At 42.7% G+C, this 25,158-nt stretch overlaps 3 non-coding genes across 3 annotated transcripts; 2 read left to right on the top strand and 1 right to left on the bottom strand.

Annotated features, from left to right (window-relative positions):
• Positions 1-2,341: 2,341 nt before the first annotated feature.
• On the bottom strand, positions 2,342-2,483 carry LOC138235473 (U4 spliceosomal RNA). The gene has a single exon (XR_011188169.1). It is a non-coding gene; the product is annotated as a U4 spliceosomal RNA (small nuclear RNA).
• Positions 2,484-4,729: 2,246 nt separating this feature from the next.
• Positions 4,730-4,801, top strand: trnag-ucc (transfer RNA glycine (anticodon UCC)). The gene has a single exon. It is a non-coding gene; the product is annotated as a tRNA-Gly (tRNA).
• Positions 4,802-5,975: 1,174 nt separating this feature from the next.
• Positions 5,976-6,049, top strand: trnat-agu (transfer RNA threonine (anticodon AGU)). The gene has a single exon. It is a non-coding gene; the product is annotated as a tRNA-Thr (tRNA).
• The last annotated feature ends 19,109 nt before the right edge of the window (positions 6,050-25,158 follow it).

Raw genomic sequence — 25,158 nt, 5'->3', positions numbered from 1 at the left:
AAAACTAATTACATTAACACACTAACTCAAAACCACATTTTGATTCAAATATACATTTTAAAATGTACAACTTCTATATTTCCAAGAAAAAAAATATTACAATGGAAGTTAAGACGATTTTTGTCCACTATTTGCAAACCCTGTCTAATTGTCCTGTTAGAACCAAAAACCTATTATTTTCAGAGTCCAGATCTCCTGGCCCCCTGCCTTGCATATGCATTCTTCAAGTAACACATTGCGTGCTCCTTTATTTCTTTTTCTGTTGATGTAGGGTGGGACTTCAGCACCGCAGCTAGGAGAAAATTATATAATATTACTTCCCAAATAAATGATGATTAATATCTTCTTTAGTATAATCTAAAAAATGAACGGTTTACTAAGCTCAAAGCTGAAATCAATGTATAAAATTTGGCTTGCATCATAGCAGTTGAGCAATAAAGTCTATCCTAATTAAAGAGTACCCAAAGTTTGAAAGTACAACATAGAATAAGAATAAGAGAAATGGCAAAACGATTTTGTGTCATCTTCCCCATTCACACTATTTTATGTGCCATTTTTTTGCTTATTCACATACTATTTTAATCAAAATAATATTAAGAAAGATCTGTATGTATTCAGATAGTATTATTATTGTTCATACTTACTCGTCAAAAGAGGATTGCTGAGATATTTGCGGATATACTTCTACGTTTGAAAAACGTGTCCAAAATGGTGACCAACGAATACTAGCAATGCATTGTGGTATATAACCGGAAAATATGCTGGGTTCGATATTTTCTCAACGTATGCGTTTATTAATGTTGTCGATATTATGGTTGAAATTTAACATTGATAATACATCGCGGCTATGTGCCCCCTGCTATGAGCTGATGTGCAATTTTAACGCATGCAGTTAGTAAGGATCGGTCACTGTTGTATGGTATTATATATAATTACATTATGGAATAGGATGGGGACAGGCCTGGCATCACGGGGGGAGGGGGGAATGTCGCCCCTTCAGTTTTGGGCAAAAAGTTTTACCTAACTTAATTTGCGCCCTAAAAAAATAGTTGTACTTTGTCAATGGTCAGACAACACTAAATGACACGAACAGTCACTCAGTCTGTTTGATGGGCAGGAGGGCTATCCGTCCAGGAACTGCACATATTATTGAGTGTCAACATTACGATCCTGTTTGCTCAGGTGGACCGATTCCTTGCAGTAGTTCCTTGCAGTAAAGATTTAATACTTAAAATCGTTATATAACTAGGACTAGTTATAGCAGTCTGTGCTTTCTGTTGGTTTTACAACATTTTTTTCTTAACGATTCAGAACGTCCATGTAGCTGCAAAAATGAACGCTTATGGTACTTTTTGCTCCAGGCAATACAAACCGTGAGAGTGACGAAAAATGTGAAACTGAACTTCATCGCAAATACCAGATTGCTAGTCGTTATCTTCTATCATGAAGCACTAATCAATGGCATAGCTGCGAGATTTCATTTGGGTAGCTGCACCGAACAGCTCCGTTTCAACCGAAATATCACTCCCCCCTCAGAATTTCAGACGCCCCCCTACAGATTTTTCCTCGGGCACCGCACACTGATGGGGGACGGGGTGTCCAGGAAATGGTATCAACTTTTGTCAAGAAAATAAAAATAGAAACTCTATAGGCACTCAAACATTTTACTGTTTTTTTTCAGGCAGGTGGCAAGACCCCTCAGCAAAACCCTTGTATGCCAAGCTGTGGGCATTGATTCGTCGAATATACGTATATTTACGGCGAAATTACGGCTATACGTATATATACGTCGCCTCGACGTATAATCAACGTCGAATTGCAACCGTAAAATCGACGACATGAATAAACGCATATATAACGTCGAAAACACATCTAACACAGTGCCTGAGGCTTTTTACTGTATGTATCGTGTGTGCCGCAACTAGGAGTATACGGCACTCTGCACAGTGTACGAAGTAAATTATTTTCGCAGAAATTAATTTATTATATTTACTATATTTATTATACACATGTAAATTAATTGCTGCGAAAATAATTTACTTCGTACACTGTGCAGAGTGCCGTATACTCCTAGTTGCGGCACACACGATACATACAGTAAAAAGCCTCAGGCACTGTGTTAGATGTGTTTTCGACGTTATATATGCGTTTGTTAATGTCGTCAATTTTACGGTTGCAATTCGACGTTGATTATACGTCGAGGCGACGTATATATACGTATAGCCGTAATTTCGCCGTAAATATACGTATATTCGACGAATCAATGCCCACTGGGAACAAGCTCGCTTCTTTCTACCATGATGTCACCATGACCAAATCTGTCTTTAAACACCTTGCTCAGTCTCTAACGAGACTGTCAAAAATAGCTTTCGCTGATTGTATTGCAAACCGGCGGAAGCGGGGTATTGGGAAAAGTTTTCAACTAGCAATAATCCCGCCTCGGCTAAACCTCACAGGCTACGATACTGCCACTGCGCAAAGCTGACGGTTGCCAGGCAACCGCGGGGATCCTATGGAAATCGTTATCAATCGTCTCATGGCATGTCGTTGCTGTAACGCTTCATATTTGTCGTCTTCTTCTAGCTTGAGGTTTTGAAGAATTTCATGACAGACAAGGGCTCCGTTGGGAACAAAGAAACCCGTTGATTCTTTTCAGCAGCAGAAATACAACCCTTTAAATACAAGATGACAGAACAATGACGAAGGGCATGCCGGGAGGAACTCATGCACTACAGAGGAAAGGGGGTGGGCACGTACAGTTCACATTCAAGCCACAAGTACTCTTCTCGGATGTTGCACAAACAAATCCTAACGTCTTGAAAGCATTGCGGCATGTTTGTGTCCCACTTCCCGTGGCTGCAGGATGACTGACACGAACGGACAAACACAATCTGTGGCGTTTAGCGTGACATAGTCTTGCAGGCATCGTGCTGTCTCACTGCAATACTATACCGCTGGAGGAAACAGTCCATCTGGCCATGAAACTCATTTGAACGTCTAGCTACAGCAACTAACAATATCATGATTTATTCAGGATGTGTGGAATCAGAACGTCCCGGAGACAGCTTCCGAAATCTTGAGCATTCTCTGGTGGTAGGGGCGTTCAAGATGGCGCTCAGGTGGGAGGTAAAGTTTAGTGGTTGAGGATTTTTTTTGAGTTTTTCATGACCTGAATGTTAATTTTTGCTTTTTTTGACTACAGAAAAATAAGGACTTAACACTACTTGTTTAAACTTCAGTTATAATTGAAAGAAAAAAAAACTATTTTTTTTAGGTTTAAGAATTTCGATATGAGTAACACTGGGAAAAGAAAAGAGAGTGCTGGGTCTTCGAAGGAGAACTCTAAGATACCTCAATCGTATATGTATAGCACTACAAGAAAATTGATGGCAACTAAAGGGAAAAGTGAAGCAGCTGGAGGGGACGTGGAAAGAGTGCTGGAGATGCGCTCGTACGCGAGCGCTCGCAGCCCAAGTGAGACTCAGCTGCCAGAGGAAGAGCCGGAGTCCCTGCCCAGCACACCTGTGAAAACCCCGGCAGCCAAGAGAGGAAGGGGCAACCTGACGCTGGAGGAGCTCCAGACCAACATCTTCAACATGATGGCACAGAGCATGGGTGAGCTGAAGGAAATGACTTGATCTAATACAGTCGCAATCGAAAGTCTTAAAAAGTCCATGGACTGTGTGTTTAAAGAGGTTGAAGACTTAAAGAGTGAAGTAAAAGTTCTTAAACAAGTAAATACCAAACAAGAAAAGCATATTAAAGAACTTGAATTGAAAGTGAACGATGTAGATAGATACCGTCGATGATGGAATTTAAAATTATTTGGAGTTAAAGAGGAACGTGATAAGGACCTTGTTGCAACAGTGAAGGGTATCTGTAAAAGGACCCTGCCGGACCAGGAGGACGTAATATCGGCCATTGACTTTGTTCACAAGCTCGGGAGAGCGAACATGTCTGGGCAAGTGCTCCCCAGATCGATTATAATACAGTTCACCAAGAGGACGGCGAGGGACATGCTGTGGCGAGCGGCGAGGGGGAATGAGTATTTGAATGGGAACAAACTGAGGTTTGCAGAGGACCTGTCTGCTGCGGACAGGAGTACCAGGAACCAGCTGTGGCCCCAGGTTGAAGCTGCCAGAAGAGAGGGGAGGAGAGCCTACTTTGTGGGAGCGAGGGCCTTTGTGGACGGGAAGGAGATTTGCTCCCAGTGACTGCTCAGTTAATGATTATGTTTGGTTTTATTTGTTATACCAGTATATACTAGTGTTTCTTTAGTGTTAGTTTGGAATGGTGTAGTTAAGTGTTAAGGACTGTTATAGTTCTGGTTCTTTGAAAAACTCAATAGTTTAGACAGTCTTAGAGTTAGTTATTTGCTTTTGTGTATGTCTTTTTCATGAATGCCAGAGGTACTCGAAATGTTGTTAAAAGAAAAACTGTGTGCTGAGTTTTATTTTTTACAGGAAACGCATGCATGTTGAAACTAAAGTTTATAAATAATTGAGAAATATTAAAGCAAGGAAAATATGATACATGTAAAATATACAATTTGATCACATAATTACTTAATTACCTCTGGTAGTTAAATGCTTTTTTCTGCTGCATTTTTTTTCTCTTGTACATGACTCTGATCCTCTTGTTGTATTTGTATTTGTAAATTCTATGTTTAATAAAATTTTTTTTTAAAAAAGCATTCTCTGGTGGTGTCCTGCAGACTTCCTGTGGGCATGCGTTGGTGGTATAGTGGTGAGCATAGCTGCCTTCCAAGCAGTTGACCCGGGTTCGATTCCCGGCCAACGCAGTGGTGAATGTTTTCAAATGCTATCATGAGCCTTGGATTGTGACTAGCAAAGCGAAGCCTTTTGAAAGAGCTAAAGCACTGAAAAACGGAATTGAGGGAGAATCTTACAGGGGATTCTGAGTGGTGTCTGCATACACGCAGTCCAATATGGGTGCTGAAAGCTTGAGCTACTCTCAATGTCATGCTGGCTTTCCCCGGAGTAAATCTGTTACATTGAAAGAATGCTTCTCGCAGGTTCAAAAAGGGACCCTTGTTAATTGGAGAAATCAATGATTTCAAATGAATTCTGTATGCGTTAAAAGACAGCTATACACAGAAAACATGCAGGACACTGCTCATGAGTGTGGAGTTCAGCCGAAACACAGTGCGTTTTTTCAAGCCATCTGACAAAGCCCGCCCACTGAAAACTGCAGCAGATCGTGTAAAGACGTTCAACTTTGTAACTACTGCACGCACAGGAAGCAGAATAAATTCCTCTTTTCAAACTGTCAAAGGTTTGCTTTACGAACGCCGCAGGACATCGCACAATCTCTTTTGAACAGGGACAAACGATTTCTTATGGGGCGCAGTAAGTACTGTTACTGTCACTGCTCGATACCGACGTTGGCCTACTATACCATGTTCAGCCACCGCTAGAAAATGTACGGCTCTAGCACCGGAGCAAGCAACAGGAGGGCCGACGTCAAACAGGCACATGTGTCAGACATGGAGAGCGACGAGAATGAGATTTGAACCCATGACTGCAGAGCACAATGAATTAGCAGTCCATCACCTTAACCACTCAGCCACCTTGTCGACGAAACTGGGCTGTCCGGACATGGGTTGGCGCGCTCCAGATGATCTTTTTCTTTTTTTTCCCTCGTACTCGAGGGTCATTTTCCTGTTCCACATGTGATTTCAACATTTTCCTTGGGAGATGTCAAGCCAGCAAGCCACTGCTGTGGTTCAGTGGCCAGTGTGGAGTTCAGTGGCCCTGTTGTACACAGAAAGCATATTGAGCTCCTTGGACATGAAAAGTTCCAGATAAGAGCCATTTGTCATCCTTTCTCTTGGTGTCGATGTTGCTATTGTATGTAAAGGTGGCAACTTGCTCAGCAAGCAGGCGGAGCACACACCGAATGCAGATGTGTCTGAGTGGTGTGTCCAAGTGGCTGCAAAAGAACAGCACTCCTGGGGCGCTGTGGCTTAGTTGGTTAAAGCGCCTGCCTAGTAAACAGAAGATCCTGGGTTCGAATCCCAGCGGTGCCTTCTTTGTTGTGTCTTCTCGAACAGAACTGGTCATTACAGACAACCGCCTACGGCTAGACTTAATTAAATGCAAGTATTCATTTCCTGTCTTTAACGCGACTTGTTTTTCTTAAAATGGATGCAACTTGCAAAACATGAAATACAAGCCTTGCTAATCAGCGCTAGCGGCTGGCAAAAAAAAAAGAAGTCAGCAATGTTTTTTTCTTTAACCTTAACCCTGCTAATGGAGAAGAGTTAAACGACCGAGTCAATGCAGCTTAAACGATGCGCAAGTCGGGTTCTTAGCTGAAAGGGTGGTAAATCACACTCACCCCAGTCCTTAATCTTTTAAAGAGGATACAAAATTGAACCTAGTCGCCACATCACATACATCCTGTTCAATGATAAAAAGGTAACATCTATCCTCGCTCCAGAGTATATCTCACGTTGAGGGCATCTTTTTTTTCACTTTACCGTGAGTCGGGCTCGGCTGCACAGAGGAGAGAGCAGACCAATGAGGTCACAGGGACAGGGGAGTCACACGCTGGCGGTTTGAATACGCGGAAGATCACTGAGGGATCCACAGTATGTGGACCCTCCGTTCGCCATCAGTCCGCACTCCGGACTCTGAATCCTGCCATCCGAGTTAAGATCTCAGCGGAACCTGAGGTGCAGTTCCTTCTTAAAACGTAATCTGGTGAGCATTTCTAGAATCGCACTTGTATAGATGCAGCCTTTAATGTGTTGCTAGGTTAAAATTGATGACTTCTTGTATTTCAGTAGGCAACTGCCCTCTTGATTTTGGATTTAATCTCTTTATTACAGGGGCGCTTTTATGAAGACAGAGTCATGTTCAGGTACTTTGTTTGATGGAGGAAGCTTATTTCGGACTCTGTGATCTGCTCACCTGGAAAGGTCTGCTGTACTACTACAAGAGAGAAGTAGAGTCTGGAAGAAGGGACAATTTTATGATGCTTTGGAAGATAATGTTTTTTTTTTCTTATACTGAAAATGAAAAGTAGTTGTTTCTATATGGACTCAGTCTTTGGAATTTGTATATTTATATATTTCAGTGAACCCTCAGCCATTCCTTCTGTATTGTAATTCAATTTCTCTTTTAAAATTCCTTCCCCACTTCTAGGACCTGCAGTTGCTGAACTCCACAATGGCTTCTATTGGAAAGTCTGTGACTGAGACCAAGTAAGTGTTCACTTTTTTATGAAACCATTATTTATTTTGGAGCAATGAGCAATTCTTATATAAATGCAATAAAATCATTATGCTCAAACTATGAGAGAGAATTTTAAGGATAATTTAAGAAATCAGTCTTAGCTTGTTTCTATACACAGATGGTATTATTTATTTTCAAAGGAAACCCGCGAGGATTCCCCTGGTGTGCAAGATGTGCCTGAATACTTTTGATCAGCTTCCTGCTCACTTCAAGAGAGCGTGTATGAAGCATGCCACGGCAGAAGAGATCGGGATGGCCTCTCAACAGACGAGGGAGGACATGATGAATCACCTGAAGAACGGGGTCATTGTGGATTACCACAGATAAGAGATCAAAGGACACTTTGTGGGCTTGAAATACAAAGAAAATCTTGTTCTATGGTACAAGATAAATACAAAACTTAAGCTTTTATTTTAATTAGATTTATTTATAAAGCATAAGCAATCATTTATTACATTAATATATGTGAAAATAACATTTTAGTATCATACGTTTAGTATATTTAGTTCCTAATGCTGAAAGAAATGATCATAGAACATGACATCTAACCTTACCTGCGGTGTTTTTAATCCCTATTGCTCAATGCACGGTGAAAGCATTGCATACATATGTCTGACAATGAGGAATGGGCCCCTGAGACAGTCATTTGCCTGTTTCACAAATGATCGTATTTTACTAGAGATTCTGTTTGGGATTCAGATGTGCATTCTGACAGCAATCCCTTTCAATAAATGATACGTTCTGGATGAGGTCAAAGGTGTTGGAACACTGTATTTAGGATGTGTTTGCAGTGATTGTGTGTCTTCTGCTTCAACGCAGTGATATATAGACGTGCTCCTGTAATTTATTGGTACAAGCCCAGGGCAGTGAGCAGTCTGAGGATTTATTTCCAGACGGCATAGAGCAGTGAAGCAGTGAAGTAGTGCAACACACTGGATCATTATATTGTTAGAATCTATTCTACTTACATTATTACATTATACACAATTTGAGTTCATTTTAAAAAGTAAAATGTAATGAAAGGAATGCATTTTCATAAGAAAGATAATACCGATATGCATGTGATAATCTTCCTTATATCATGTAGTGTGTCATTTGGACACTTTGTGGTATTGAAATACAAAGAAAACCATGTTATATGGTACAAGATAAATACAAAACTTAAGCTTTTATTTTAATTAGATTTGTTTATAAAGCATAAGCAATCATTTATTACATCGCTTCTTGAATTAAATCTTTTGACAAGAGGTAAGACTTCTGTTTTACATTTAAACCCATGTTTAGGTGTGTTTTTTAGATTTAACTGAACCAATTTCTGTGTGTGATAATGTCCTTGAATTCTGACAACATCACACTAAATTACATGATATAAAACAGCTAATGTTTCTAGAGATAGAATGTTTCTAGAATGTTTCTGGGATGCTGGGATGTTTCTGGGATGCTTCTAATTACTTTTTATTACCAGGGACAGTTTAATTCACCTTGTACAGTACTGAAAGACCAAGATGCTTTTTTCTAAAGTTATTTAACATTTTATAGAACTTTGTCTACTATGGCAACATGATGAGCTTGGTGAAACTTGGAAAAATACTGCTTGGACACTTATCTTAAGATAAAGATAGGATAAAGGTTTATCTTTTGCACCTACCTGACCCCCAGGGAAGGCCAATGCTTTCTAAGTTGATGGTTCCCTACAGTAGACTGTACCTTATCTTCAAAGGTAATGTATATTGACCCAAATCAGTTTTGGACTCCAATCTACTGACGAAATGGAGCCTATCCTTTTTTCAGGATTTTAGCATCATACGTTTGGTATATTTAGTCCCTAATGATGAAAGAAATGATCATAGAACATTTGGACACTTTGTGGGCTTGAAATACAAAGAAAATCATGTTCTATGGTACAAGATAAATACAAAACTTAAGCTTTTATTTTAATTAGATTTATTTATAAAGCATAAGCAATCATTTATTACATTAATATATGTGTGTAGCGGCGAGGCTTATTAATAAGGCAGAATTAAGTGTTCTGAGCCTTTCCAAATGAGGCCCCATTTCTCTGTTCATCTCTGTGGTGCAGCCACAGAGAGACTATTCATGCAGGGTGATTTAAGGTCCTAGGACAGCTCCCAAAGGGGGATGCACTTAGCTAAGCCTTTCTATCATGATCAATGGTCATCCATTGGCGCCTATCTGTCTAGGGAGTGCCAGTTGGACATCTGGACTGCATTACTAAGTGTCAGGACTAAGTGACTCATATCTCACCTTGATCAATCAATCAGGGACTTGTAGGGCCGAGTAACCCACGTGGGACTCTGATGCCCATGGAACTTTCAGCCAATCAATGAGCTGAAGTTCCTCCAGGTAAAAACAGGCAACACAGAGAGCCTGTGAGATTCAGTAAGATTCAGAAGGGAGGATTCAGAGGATTCTGTGGACAATTCTAAAGGGAATTCAAAGGAGAATTCCAGGGCAGGACGGCCCAGGATCAGAAGGCTCCCAAGGGCAGGATATTCTCGCAGCGCGCCTCCTGACCATCCTGAGACTCAGCCCGGACAACCACGGAACGGCCAGTGTGTCCGAGTGCCAGAACTTTCCTTTGTTCTAAGAGTCTAGAGCGGAGGTTGCCAGAGAATAACCAGAGGATCCACCCGAGGTTAGCACCAGCAGCAGGCCTCGTGAACAGGTCGGAACTGTGGACAGCTGAATCACTATTCAGAACTAGCTCTTCATCAGAAACGAACCGGTCCTCTTCCTGACTTGCTCGGACCCACAGTCATCTTTTCTCCTGTGCACAAACTTTGCTAGTTAAAGCCAACACTAACTAGCCGGTCAGTGAGCATCAGCAGCGCAGCGTCGCAAGCCGCACAGCACAGCCTGGCACGGAGCCAGAGAGCGCGGATTGGACAGCAACAGCCTGCAACTGTTTCTTTGTACCCGCAGGAAGATCTGAATCCCCAAAGATTGGATGAGTATTCAACTTCAATGCATTACAGCTCGAGAATTCAATTGTTATCCCAACCAGTTGATATCAATTTAATTCCTAAGAGTTATGTACTTGTTTGAGTATCTAATGTAGAAGTTATAACCAAGTTCATTAACGAAACGGTCTTAATGAATGATATACTGAACGTATGTCCTCTTGATATGTGTAACACTTCGTAACTGACTGAATATATATCTTTTGTATTCTGATAACCCTCTTGATAAGATCTGTTAGGTTTACATGCATATTTTATGTATTAATAAATGTATCCTCGTGTATTAGTACCTGTGTGTGCGCGTTGTTTGAGTTATGTCACATGGTTGGATTCTAAAGCTATCAAAAGAATCAACTTTGTGATTTACTGCTACAATTAATAATTGTCTCAGTAAATGCCCAAACCCTACAGAACTGGTGCCTTCAGAGACCCCCTACATTTAATTTTGCTATGGCAACATTACATATTTGGCGTCCCTGAGCCGGTTTTCTTACATTATTTGGCGTCCCTGGGTGGGCGTGGCAAGACTGAAATGAGTCAACCAAGCGGAATAATTCAATATAAAACGCCGCGGGTTTCATACACAACAATACGGTGTGCTGAAAGCCGAAAGAAAAAAAAGTTCCCCTTGCTCTTTAAGCAGTGCTTGATTGTTTTGTGATCTTTTGCGATCTACCGGGTTGATTGCATACTTGATCTTGTGGTTTTCTGTGGTAAAACTGTGATTTCGTACTTAAAAGTAATACTCTTTAAGTTTAACGATGGTTGCTAAAAGGTCTGAATTCGAGTCGCTATTAAGCACTCTCTCTAGCAGCGACAGGTCTGACCACGATCTCTTCCATATCTCCGTCAGCGGAGAAGCTAGAAGGATAAATCTCCATTCTCTGAGAGAGCTAGCGAAGGACATAGAGAGATTTGACCCCGCAGTGTCAAAGAATAATATCGAGAGTTATATTCAGGACCTCAGGTATACCCTGCAGTATCTGCCAAACGCCACAGAACAGGAGAAAGTGTTTCTGGTCAGGAAAACTACCAGCAGAGCTGTACATGAGTGGATGGCTAGGCAGATGAAAGAAGTCTGTAATGATTTTGAGCAGCTTTGTCAAGCACTTATCGAAGAAAACAGTGCGTTTATTGACCCGACTGCTGCGATAGCCGCCGCTCTTAACATTAAGCACAAGAGAGCAGAGTCCCCTCGCGAATATTACGAGAGACTTAGACGAACTTATTTTGCAGGGCGAAATGATGAGGGTTGCGAAGAGAACACACATTTCAAGGGTTTATTCATTGCGAATCTCCACCCGTCAGTCAGAAAGATGATCTTAATGCATACAGATGCACAGACCATGAAAATGACTGATATTAAGAGATTCGTGCAGAAAGCCTGGGAGTATGATGTCCAAAGTCGCTCTGAGCAAAAAGCTGTTAAAGTGACTGTGTTTGCCGTCAGAGCCAGCAGGGTTAATTCCCCCCTGCTCGAAGGAGCACAGGCTCCTGAGCTGGCTAAGCCCCGTTCCAAAGCATGCACACAGGACCACACCCAGCGTCCTAAGTGCCATGAGAACACCGGGGGAGGGAAAGGGCTAGATAAAGCTGAACAAAAGGATTCAGTAGCCACCCGCCTGGCCAGGCTTGAACAAGCTTTATTAGGACAGGGACAACCGCTCCCCAAGGCTGCCGGAAGCGTGAATGAGCTGATACTCTCCATGAGGAGGCGGAGACCCGCCCCCTCTCCCTCCCTCAGTCTATCTGATTGAGCAGAAGGGTTCCTGCCTGGATGAATTCAGCCACTCCCAAGTGAGTGCTGACTCCACCCCTGAAGTCACAGAGCAGGCAGTAAAACACAGAGGAAAAGCAAGAAGCTTTTACCTCAAGGCTGCCATGGGAGATGTCTTACACTGTGAGACACTGATTGACACTGAGGTTGAAAGGTGTTTGATGTCACACGGCAAGCTCAAACGGGTTGAAAAAGAAAAGGGCATGCGACTCAGAGAGGAACCTTTGGTGGATCACCAGAAAGGCAAAGTGTGGAAACAGGTCAAGGCTCCTAAGCCTTCTGTACAGAAGGAAAGGGGGGCCAAGAGGCAGACTGTGCTCACACAGTGCCCACCGAACACAGAAGCCTATGTGGAGATTCCTTCTGTTCCCTCTGGACAAGAAATAAAAATATTTCCTTGTTCCCCGGATATACAGTGCCTTGCGAAAGTATTCGGCCCCCTTGAACTTTTCAACCTTTTGCCACATTTCAGGCTTCAAACATAAAGATATAAATTTTTTATTTTATGTGAAGAATCACCAACAAGTGGGACACAATTGTGAAGTGGAACAAAATCTATTGGATTTTTGAAACTTTTTTAACTAATAAAAAAATGAAAAGTGGGGCGTGCAAAATTATTCGGCCCCTTTACTTTCAGTGCAGCAAACTCACTCCAGAAGTTCAGCGAGGATCTCTGAATGATCCAATGTTGTCCTAAATGACTGATGGTGATAAATAGAATCCACCTGTGTGTAATCAAGTCTCTGTATAAATGCACCTGCTCTGTGATAGTCTCAAGGTTCTGTTGAAAGCGCAGAGAGCATCATGAAGACCAAGGAACACACCAGGCAGGTCCGTAATACTGTTGTGGAGAAGTTTAAAGCCGGATTTGGATACAAAAAGATTTCCCAAGCTTCAAACATCCCAAGGAGCACTGTGCAAGCGATCATCTTGAAATGGAAGGAGTATCAGACCACTGCAAATCTACCAAGACCTGGCCATCCCTCTAAACTTTCAGCTCAGACAAGGAGAAGACTGATCAGAGATGCAGCCAAGAGGCCCATGATCACTCTGGATGAACTGCAGAGAACTACAGCTGAGGTGGGAGAGTCTGTCCATAGGACAACAATCAGTCTTACACTGCACAAATCTGGCCTTTATGGAAGAGTGGCAAGAAGAAAACCATTTCTCAAAGATATCCATAAAAAGTCTCGTCTAAAGTTTGCCACAAGCCACCTGGGAGACACCCCAAACATGTGGAAGAAGGTGCTCTGGTCAGATGAAACCAAAATCGAACTTTTTGCCCACAATGCAAAACGATATGTTTGGCGTAAAAGCAACACAGCTCATCACCCTCAACACACCATCCCCACTGTCAAACATGGTGGTGGCAGCATCATGGTTTGGGCCTGCTTTTCTTCAGCAGGGACAGGGAAGATGGTTAAAATTGAGGGGAAGATGGATGCAGCCAAATACAGGACCATTCTGGATGAAAACCTGTTGGAGTCTGCAAAAGACCTGAAACTGGGACGGAGATTTATCTTCCAACAAGACAATGATCCCAAACATACAGCAAAATCTACAAAGGAATGGTTCACAAATAAACGTATCCAGGTGTTTGAATGGCCAAGTCAAAGTCCAGACCTGAATCCAATCGAGAATCTGTGGAAAGAGCTGAAAACTGCTGTTCACAAACGCTCTCCATCCAACCTCACTGAGCTCGAGCTGTTTTGCAAGGAAGAATGGGCAAGAATTTCAGTCTCTCGATGTGCAAAACTGATAGAGACATACCCCAAGCGACTTGCAGCTGTAATCGCAGCAAAAGGTGGCTCTACAAAGTATTAACGCTAGGGGGCCGGATAATTTTGCACGCCCCACTTTTCATTTTTTTATTAGTTAAAAAAGTTTCAAAAATCCAATAGATTTCGTTCCACTTCACAATTGTGTCCCACTTGTTGGTGATTCTTCACATAAAATAAAAAATTTATATCTTTATGTTTGAAGCCTGAAATGTGGCAAAAGGTTGAAAAGTTCAAGGGGGCCGAATACTTTCGCAAGGCACTGTACAGGGAAGTCGTGTCCCGGCCAAGGTCCCAACAGCCTCCATGCCACAGGAGCGGTGCTCCAAGCAGCCGCCTGATCCACCAGGTAAAGCACACACCTTTTACATCCCTAAAGAGGAGCAGATCTCCCCACCTGGCGATGAAAAGGAGCTTTCCCTGTGCACCCTGGCACCCAAGAGGGGTCAGGAACACCACCCTGCAGTGGTGGAAGGGATCCAGATGGCAGGAGAGCAGGTTGGTGATGTAGCCCTCACCCTTAGCCCTGAGAGGTCCTCTATTAGTAAGGATCTGCTTGAGCAGCTGTCACAGGGCCACCGCCAGGTGCCCCTGGTGCAACATTCACAGGTTAGACAGGAGGTCCAGCTGGACGCTGAGACTACTGCGCTGTGGACACACCTGATCCCAGATGCCGATTCCCTCTGCTGTGACCCAGGGAACCTGCAGTCAGGTAACATTATTTCTCACAACTACCAGGTAGTGAGTGAGACTGACCTGATTGTTCCTGCCTCAACGGCAGGGTTGCCAACACACCCAGTCCCCCAGAAGGGACAGGGAATGAAAGCCGAGCCGGTTTTCTTACAGCCACCAGCTCAGTCTGTCAGTCTGAGTCTGACCAACAGTGGTTCAGCCAGACTGGAGCTGGATGGTCAAGTCACCCGCCTGCCAGTGCAGGACATCGCAAAGAGGGGTGTCAGAATCCCCGCCTGCACTGACATGGGCCTGGTGAGTGATAGTAAGTTCAAAGACAGTGAACTAGCTATCCCAGTGCTGGGGCAGCTCCCTGAACCCCTAGCAAGGGAAGGGGGGAGCGAGCAGGTGTCCTACACCCACGCCCAGCGAACGATTGTAAACATGCCGATAGAGGGATTCCTCAATCAGGAAGTGTGCAGGGTGGACCTGAACAGTGAGAATGGGGTAACAATCCCAGATCACTCAGGTGCTCCAGATGACCACTCAGCCGAGGGTCAGGCATGCTCTACCGCTGCACCACCCCCTGCAGGGTTCCTAGAGCACAGGCATGAACAAATCGAAAAAGCAGATGCCCTGGAAAAGGAGGAGCAGCATCAGCAGCTGCGTCAGATCTCCCCATATTTCCAGGATGTTGGTGCCCAAGATGCCACAGGGCATACTGAGAAAGACACCATGTACACGCTGCGCCAGCTTAGAAAGGCGACAGTCACTCAGAAGGAGATGACTGGGATCAGCCACCCGAAAAGACTTTTGGGAGGACTGATTGCTGCCGCCACTGTTGCACGTTTGCTTTTTTCTGGTAGGTTTGTGTGCTACTGGCACTCTCACCCTGACTGCCCCAAGAAGGCAGGGGTCAGAGATGCCGGAGGGTAGTGACAGACTGTATCGACAGCAGCAAAAGTTGGAAAGCTTAGGGAAAACCCTACAGGCAATTTCCTATGCAACAGGGTTAAACCTTATTCCCCAACCAGTGGACATGATTGTTGGTGTTATACAGTGGGTTTATGCTTGTGTGCAACAGGCCAGAATGTTGACACAAGACCTATTAAGGGAGCTTAGTGCCACTGTAGCTAGTCTAACCACGGCACGATTCCCAACCCACTTGATTCCACTCTTCTCAGTAGAGGAGTATGTGACATTAACCCCATCGCTCATAGCTCACCCAGAAGGCAATCCAAGATTGAATTTGGTTCCAAATCTTGAGATGGGTATGGCCACCAAAGCTATCCATTGGCTGTGTCTAAACGATTCACCAATGAAGGGTGTAAAGCTACTAACGAGCAGAGGGAGGTTAATGAACCCCATGAAGAGCAGGTAGGAAGTAAATGGCTGGTCAGCACACCACATTTAACTGACACTATGACTTGTGACAGGCATGATACAGCTACCACAATGCAGCTACCTAATCAAACAGTTTTCCTGCAAGTTCCCGAGGAGGCCATAGTACAGCATGGTAACCTAACACTGTACGGTCTGGAACCAGACAACATAAGACCAAACTTGAGGTCATGGATGCCTTCAGGTGCCACACTATTGAATTGGATAGAAATCCAAGAAACAGTAAGCCCTGAAGAGGTACAGGTAGTTAGTTTGCTTTAATGGAACAAACCTCCAAACCACCCAAGCAGATACCCAACACAGATGTTGTGGTTTATCGCGGGGCTGGGAACAGGAACTGTTGTTATTGTAACACTGCTGCTGGGAAGCTGGATCATGACTGACAGTGTACTCTGAATGCTGTACTCTTGCATCAAAATGTAATCTGGGTAGCATGAATGAGTCAAAGGTAGCATGTCAAAAGAAAGGAAGTGATTTCTCCCCAAATATGTACTACAGAGGTATCAGATATTGACAGTGAACTTCCTGATGTGTAATTCCTAGACTTAGATAATGTCTCCTACCGTGTTTATACATACTCCAGATGTTATTCATCCTGTTTGTATCCAACGCTGGTTCCGGTATGAATTCTCGAGGAGTAATGTGGACATTTAAGATTAATGTTCTAATGGCAAGGGACATCACTTAACTCTGTTTTGTTTTGAAGGCAACAACGCCTCAGGACCTCATGACCTTCAAAAAGGGGGGATATGTAGCGGCGAGGCTTATTAATAAGGCAGAATTAAGTGTTCTGAGCCTTCCCAAATGAGGCCCCATTTCTCTGTTCATCTCTGTGGTGCAGCCACAGAGAAACTGTTCTGCAGGGTGATTTAAGGTCCTAGGACAGCTCCCAAAGGGGGATGCACTTAGCTAAGCCTGGCTATCATGATCAATGGTCATCCATTGGCGCCTATCTGTCTAGGGAGTGCCAGTTGGACATCTGGACTGCATTACTAAGTGTCAGGACTAAGTGACTCATATCTCACCTTGATCAATCAATCAGGGACTGGTAGGGCCGAGTAACCCACGTGGGACTCTGATGCCCATGGAACTTTCAGCCAATCAATGAGCTGAAGTTCCTCCAGGTAAAAACAGGCAACACAGAGAGCCTGTGAGATTCAGTAAGATTCAGAAGGGAGGATTCAGAGGATTCTGTGGACAATTCTAAAGGGAATTCAAAGGAGAATTCCAGGGCAGGACAGCCCAGGAGCAGAAGGCTCCCAAGGGCAGGACATTCTCGCAGCGCGCCTCCTGACCATCCTGAGACTCAGCCCGGACAACCACGGAACGGCCAGTGTGTACGAGTGCCAGAACTTTCCTTTGTTCTAAGAGTCTAGAGCGGAGGTTGCCAGAGAATAACCAGAGGATCCACCCGAGGTTAGCACCAGCAGCAGGCCTTGTGAACAGGTCGGAACTGTGGACAGCTGAATCACTATTCAGAACTAGCTCTTCATCAGAAACGAACCGGTCCTCTTCCTGACTTGCTGGGACCCACAGTCATCTTTTCTCCTGTGCACAAACTTTGCTAGTTAAAGCCCACAGTGAGCATCAGCAGTGCAGCGTCGCAAGCCGCACAGCACAGCCTGGCACGGAGCCAGAGAGCGCGGATTGGACAGCAACAGCCTGCAACTGTTTCTTTGTGCCCGCAGGAAGATCTGAATCCCCAAAGATTGGATGAGTATTCAACTTCAATGCATTACAGCTCGAGAATTCAATTGTTATCCCAACCAGTTGATATCAATTTAATTCCTAAGAGTTATGTACTTGTTTGAGTATCTAATGTAGAAGTTATAACCAAGTTCATTAACGAAACGGTCTTAATGAATGATATACTGAACGTATGTCCTCTTGATATGTGTAACACTTCGTAACTGACTGAATATATATCTTTTGTATTCTGATAACCCTCTTGATAAGATCTGTTAGGTTTACATGCATATTTTATGTATTAATAAATGTATCCTCGTGTATTAGTACCTGTGTGTGCGCGTTGTTTGAGTTATGTCACATGGTTGGATTCTAAAGCTATCAAAAGAATCAACTTTGTGATTTACTGCTACAATTAATAATTGTCTCAGTAAATGCCCAAACCCTACAGAACTGGTGCCTTCAGAGACCCCCTACATTTAATTTTGCTATGGCAACATTACATATTTGGCGTCCCTGAGCCGGTTTTCTTACATGTGAAAATAACAATTTAGCATCATATTATTACATACAGGTCTCTAGCTTCAACACAGTGATATATATATATACTCAGTGATTTATTGGTACATGCCCAGGTCAATAATCAGAATGAGGATTTATTTCCAGACGGGCTACAGGTAGTGTTGTGAAATACTTCAACACACTGGATCGCAGATTTAGACCCCCTGCACTCTTACTCCTTAAAAACCAAAGAAATGAAGATATGTAGCAATTACATTGCAACAGGGCTGACAGTGACTTAATGCTTATACTAGTGGACTTCTGGTACCTTTAGGGTACGGTGTTCCCTGAAGGGCTCTCAAACCCCGCATTTCAGATGCCTAGCTGTTTCGCTGATGTGTTGCACCTCAGAATCACTTTTAAACCTTACCTCTGGTATCTTTAATCCCTATTGCTCAACGCATGGTGAAAGTATTGCATAAATGTGTCTGAAAATGAGCAATGGGCACCTGAGAGACTCATTTGCCTGTTTCACAAATGATCATATTTGACTAGAGATTCTGTTTGGGATTCAGTTGTGCATTCTGACAGCAATCGCTTTCAAAAAACGATACATTCTGGATGAGGTCAAGGTGCAGGAACACTGTATTTAGGATGTGTTTGCACTTATTCTGTGTCTCTAGCTTCAACACAGCGATATATGTATATGCTCACTGATTTTTTGGTACATGCCCAGGGCAATAATCATTATGAGGATTTATTTCCATATGTGCTAGAGGTAGTGTTGTGAAATTCTTCAACACACTGGATCGCAGGTTTAAACCCCCTGCACTCTTACTCCTTAAATACCAACAAATGCAGATATGTAGCAATCATATTGTAGCGGACACTCATTTGCCTGTTTCACAAATGATCATATTTTACTAGAGATTCTGTTTGGGATACGGATGTGCATTCTGACAACAATCTCTTTCAAAAAATGATTTTACCTTATCGCAGCTTTGCCCTTCTTGCCTCTTTGGAAAATATCTCCATCTTGTGGTCGTTGTTGGTAATGTCTAGACAATATCTCCATCTTGTGGTCTTTGTTGGTAATGTCTAGACAACATCTCCATCTTGTGGTCGTTGTTGGTAATGTCTTCTTATGCCCTTTTTTATTTTAATTCTCTATTAGTTGATTCTAGTATCTCTACAATGGAGCTGAAAATTTTCCAGAAAGTGGTTGCAAGCCCGATATCATGCGAAGAAACTTCAGGATTCGGGGATCAGTCAATGGATTTTCTTCAAAGTTGGATTTTTGCACTCTGTGGACCAAGAGATGTTGTTCTATAATGTTTTTTTTTTTCAAATTTAAAAATATCATTTTTTCATGGAGCTTTGAATGGGATGGATTCACCCTCCTTTAGCCAGGACAGAGCTCCAGGAGCCTGGGTAGGATTCTAGCTTTCTCCCCTTGCAGGCACGTGGCACAGAAGACAATATTTTTTTCCTTAAAATCTTTTTTTTGTGTGTTCCTTGTTGTTCCAAACTTAATTTTAATCACTTTTAATTAGAGATTTTATTAAAAATAGTGCAATAAATGACTAATTTCACAAAAATTAATGTAATATAAAACGGATGTTTTCAACTTTATTGTAGTGTTTTAGAAACTAATATGTCTTCAAAAATGGTTGTTTTTCACTCCTATGAATGAAAACTGTTGTTATATGATGTTTTTTTTTTTCAAATTTTAAATGATCATTTTTTCATGGAGCTTTGAAGGGGATGGATTCACCCTCCTTTAGCCAGGACAGAACTCCAGGAGCCTGGGTAGGATTCTAGCTTTCTCCCCTTGCAGGCACCTGGCACAGAAGACATCATTTTTTTCCTTAAAATCTTTTTTTTTGTGTTCCTTGTTGCTCCAAACTTAATTCTATTCACTTTTAATTAGAGATTATATTAAAAATAGTGCAATAAATGACTAATTTCACTAAAAATACTAAAAGTAATATAAAACGGATGTTTTTAACTTTATTGTAGTGTTTTAGAAACTAATATGTCTTCAAAAATGGTTATTTTTCACTCCTAGGAATGAAAGCTGTTGTTATATGATGTTTATTTTCAAATTTTGAAAAAGCAAAGGATTCTAGCTTTCTCCCCTTGCAGGCATCGGACACAGAGAACCTCATGGTTTTCCTAAAAATCATTTTTTATGTTCCCTGGTGTTCCAAACTTAGTTTTAATCAATTTTAATTTGTTATGTTACAAACAGGGTAATAAAGTCTTAATTGGACTATAACTAATGTCATATTGTCTGCTACAAAACTGATATTTTCAGCTCTATTGTAGAGATTCTAGAATCAACTAATAAAGAATTGAAATAAAAAAGGGCATAAGAAGACATTACCAACAACGACCACATGATGGAGATATTGTCTAGACATTACCAACAACGACCACAAGATGGAGATATTGTCTAAACATTACCAACAACGACCACAAGATGGAGATATTTTCCAAAGAGGCAAGAGGGGCAAAGCTGCGATAAGGTAAAATCATTTTTTGAAAGAGATTGTTGTCAGAATGCACATCCGTATCCCAAACAGAATCTCTAGTAAAATATGATCATTTGTGAAACAGGCAAATGAGTGTCCGCTACAATATGATTGCCACATATCTGCATTTGTTGGTATTTAAGGAGTAAGAGTGCAGGTTTAAACCTGCGATCCAGTGTGTTGAAGAATTTCACAACACTACCTCTAGCACATATGGAAATAAATCCTCATAATGATTATTGCCCTGGGCATGTACCAAAAAATCAGTGAGCATATATATATATATCACTGGGTTGAAGCTAGAAACACAGAATAACTGCAAACACATCCTAAATACAGTGTTCCAGCACCTTTGACCTCATCCAGAACGTATCATTTCTTGAAAGGGATTGCTGTCCGAATGCACATCTGAATCCCAAACAGAATCTCTAGTAAAATACGATCATTTGTGAAACAGGCAAATGACTGTCTCAGGGGCCCATTTCTCATTGTCAGACACATGTATGCAATGCTTTCACTGTGCATTGAGCAATAGGGATCAAAAACACAGCAGGTAAGGTTAGAAGTCATGTTCTATGATCATTTCTTTCAGCATTAGGGACTAAATATACTAAACGTATGATGCTAAAATGTTATTTTTACATATATTAATGTAATAAATGATTGCTTATGCTTTATAAACAAATCTAATTATAATAAAAGCTTAAGTTTTGTATTTATCTTGTACCATAGAACATGATTGTCTTTGTATTTCAAGCCCACAAAGTGTCCAAATGATGCACCTTTGACCTCATCCAGAACGTATCATTTCTTGAAAGGGATTGCTGTCCGAATGCACATCTGAATCCCAAACAGAATCTCTAGTAAAATACGATCATTTGTGAAACAGGCAAATGACTGTCTCAGGGGCCCATTTCTCATTGTCAGACACATGTATGCAATGCTTTCACTGTGCATTGAGCAATAGGGATCAAAAACAGAATGGAAACAGACATGGAAACCAACAAGGATGGGATTTGAACCCATGCGTGCAAAGCACAATGGACTAGCAATCCATCGCCTTAACCACTCGGCCACCTCGTCAACAAAACTGGGCTGTCCCAACTGGGTTGGCGCGCTCCAGATGATCTTTTTCTTTTTTTTCCCTCGTACTCGAGGGTCATTTTCCTGTTCCACATGCGATTTCAACATTTTCCTTGGGAGATGTCAAGCCAGCAAGCCACTGCTGTGGTTCAGTGGCCAGCGTGGAGTTCAGTGGCCCTGTTGTACACAGAAAGCACATTGAGCTCCTTGGACATGAAAAGTTCCAGATAAAAGCCATTTGTCATCCTTTCTCTTGGTGTCGATGTTGCTATTGTATGTAAAGGTGGCAACTTGCTCAGCGAGCAGGCGGAGCACACACCGAATGCAGATGTGTCTGAGTGGTGTGTCCAAGTGGCTGCAAAAGGACAGCACTCCCAGGGCGCTGTGGCTTAGTTGGTTAAAGTGCCTGTCTAGTAAACAGGAGACCCTGGGTCTGAATCCCAGTGGATAACCGCCTATGGCTAGACTTAATTAAATGCAAGTATTCATTTCCTGTCTTTAACACGACTTGTTTTTCTTAAAATGGATGCAACTTGCAAAACATGAAATACAAACCTTGCTAATCAGCGCTAGCAGCTGGCAAAAAAAAAAGAAGTCAGCAATGTTTTTTTTCTTTAACCTTAACCCTGCTAATGGAGAAGAGTTAAACGACCGAGTCTATGCAGCTTAAACGGTGCGCACGTCGGGTTCTTAGCTGAAAGGGTGGTAAATCACGCTCACCCCATTCCTTAATCTTTTAAAGAGGATACTTTACCGTGAATCGGGCTCGGCTGCACAGAGGAGAGAGCAGAGCAATGAGGTCACGGGGACAGGGGAGTCACACGCTGGCGGTTTGAATACGCGGAAGATCACTGAGGGATCCACAGTATATGGACCCTCCGTGCGCAATCAGTCCGCACTCCGGACTCTGAATCCTGCCATCCGAGTTAAGATCTCGGCAGAACCTGAAGCGCAGTTCCTTCTTAAAACGTAATCTGGCGAGCATTTCTAGAATCGTACTTGTATAGATGCAGCCTTTAATGTGTTGCTAGGTTAAAATTGATGACTTCTTGTATTTCAGTAGGCAACTGCCCTCTTGATTTCAGATTGAATTTCTTTATTACAGGGGCGCTTTTATGATGACAGAGTCATGTTCAGGTACTTTGCTTGATGGAGGAAGCTCATTTCGGACTCTGTGATCTGCTCACCTGGAAAGGTCTGCTGTACTACTACAAGAGAGAAGTAGAGTCTGGAAGAAGGGACAATTTTATGATGCTTTGGAAGGTAGTTTTTTTTTTCTTTGAAATCGAAATGAATCAGAATATCAGAGCAAAAGACAAACTCTTGGTTTGGTTTAAAGAGATATGGTTTTAAAACAGACAAAATGTAGAAAACAGGTGTTTCTCACTTTTGGAAAAGAATGGACTGGGGGTATTTTACTAGTTGCAGTGCTGAGCTCACCGGGTTGCAGTCCTGCAGTGTTGCACCAGGGTCAGTGGTGCAATGGATAACACGTCTGACTACGGATCAGGAGATTGTAGGTTCGACTTCTGCCTGGCTCGGGTCGTTTTTAAACGCATCAGGCTACTCCCTAAGTAGCCTGTGCTACTTACTGTATTGTAATCGTACCCAGTAAGAGATTTCCTTCATGTAAATGAACTGCACCTGACAGCTTTAGAAAAACACCTGGGCTCAGTACGGTGCTGAGAGCTCAGCGTTGCTGTTGTTCTAATTAGCACGCACTGCATCGGCTATGAACCCGAACTTTTCAATTATTCCGATCAGTAAGTCAACACGTAGTCCACATGAAAGGTAGAAATATTCTCTTGTCTGTCTCTTGTTTGTATAGAACTGAATGTCACTGACAATGTACTGTTAGTTTTAATTGAAGAACGGCATTTGTGTTCAAATATACCAGACAAGTTTACGTAACTGCTCATGCGACACTCAGTTGTAATTAGTCAAGAAATAAAGTCGAACAACAGCTGCGGGTTTGATTCTGAACGTATGAGATTGCAGCGCCTTTTACTTCCATTGACAAATGATAGAGATTCGAAGAGAGATCCTTCAGACCAACAAGCAAACCCACGGCTTTTTCGGTTTTCTATCTAGGCAACGTTGGTGTCTGCAATAGCATACATGAAAGCGTGATGCGATTTCTGTGGCTACATTTGTTGCACGTCATGCACAGTAAGAGTGTTTCTAACACCAAATAAAAAGTCAACAATTAGCGATCACGCCTTCTCCTCAGTTAACCCACTGAAACCCTTGCTGTTAACAGTTCTTTAATGCGTGCTTTACGAGCACCTACATATCGTGTCGGTTCTTTCAGCTTTATTCATTAGGTTTTCAAAGGCATAAGTAGAGCACCAGAGGTGCGAACGCAGAATGTGTGGTAATCTGAAGAACTGCTTTCCATGGCAGCGGGTCCAAGCGATTTAGCATTTTTATAGTACCGGGAAAGGAGAAGCGGCACTTTGCCTTTGCCGCGCAGGCACAAGGCGACGTGCGGCAGACGCCGGAGTCGGCAAGTTCCGAACCTGCGCGGGGAAGCCCCAACGCATTTCGAGTCCATCGCCTTAACCACTCGGCCATGACAAAAGCGAGCTCGCTACCGCCGCATTCCTCCTATAATCTAACACGGAGTGCGAAGTCGCTGCGGAAACCTTTTTAAAGTCGCTCTCCGTTAAAAAAAAAAATACCTTTCACAAGATTCGTGCCGGCAGACAGACATGCCTCAGAGGGTTTAAGGCTGGCTTCACGTTCAAATGATGAAGTCCCCCAGTCCGGATGTCAAAATGCAACTTTGGCAGACAGAAAAAACATCAACAAACCACAAATGTGGAAAAGGATTTTACAAGCTGCACCACACTGCACTTTCCAAAGCATTTACATTCGTGTTAGACGCAGGAATTGCCTTTGATTTGCGCGCTTACGAACGCCATGGAAAACGAAACAAAACTAAAGCCCTCAGCTCCTGCACTTGATTATAATGCCGTTACGTGTCGAAGCAGGAATTTACGTCATCCTACCACTGCAACACGGGGAATAGAGGGAAATGAGAACAATCTACGAATTGTCTCTAAACAGTCCCTACAGTTGTAAGACGCCTGGAAGCGTGCACCCCCATCATTAATCTTTGCGCATCTGTGCAAGGTAAACTCTGGAGCAGTCTCTGAAACGGCTCAAAGGAAACACGTGATTGATTCCATGTGCATCTGGGGTTCATTTCTTATTTACATTTAATTCAAGGGAAAGGCTTGGGTCAGTTTCAGACGGCCTCCAACAGCGAGATTCAAGCGTCCCACCTTCAGCCCAATCTGCGCCGCCAGAACACCAATGGCTCCTCTGGTCTCCGGGGTGCGGTTGTGACTCCGTAACCTAAAGTGTTGGTGGCAGACAAATGGAGACTAACAGGTGATGTCCTAGGACATGACTACATTGTGACACTCGGTGGGGATGGTGACCATTGCTTGGAAAAGAGTGCGAGGCCCCTTTAGAAAAACA

This window comes from Lepisosteus oculatus, unplaced genomic scaffold, assembly GCF_040954835.1.
Source record: "Lepisosteus oculatus isolate fLepOcu1 unplaced genomic scaffold, fLepOcu1.hap2 HAP2_SCAFFOLD_803, whole genome shotgun sequence".
Classification (NCBI taxonomy): domain Eukaryota; kingdom Metazoa; phylum Chordata; class Actinopteri; order Semionotiformes; family Lepisosteidae; genus Lepisosteus; species Lepisosteus oculatus.
Note: the sequence above shows the minus strand (reverse complement) of the source record. Positions and strands in the feature narration are given on the sequence as shown.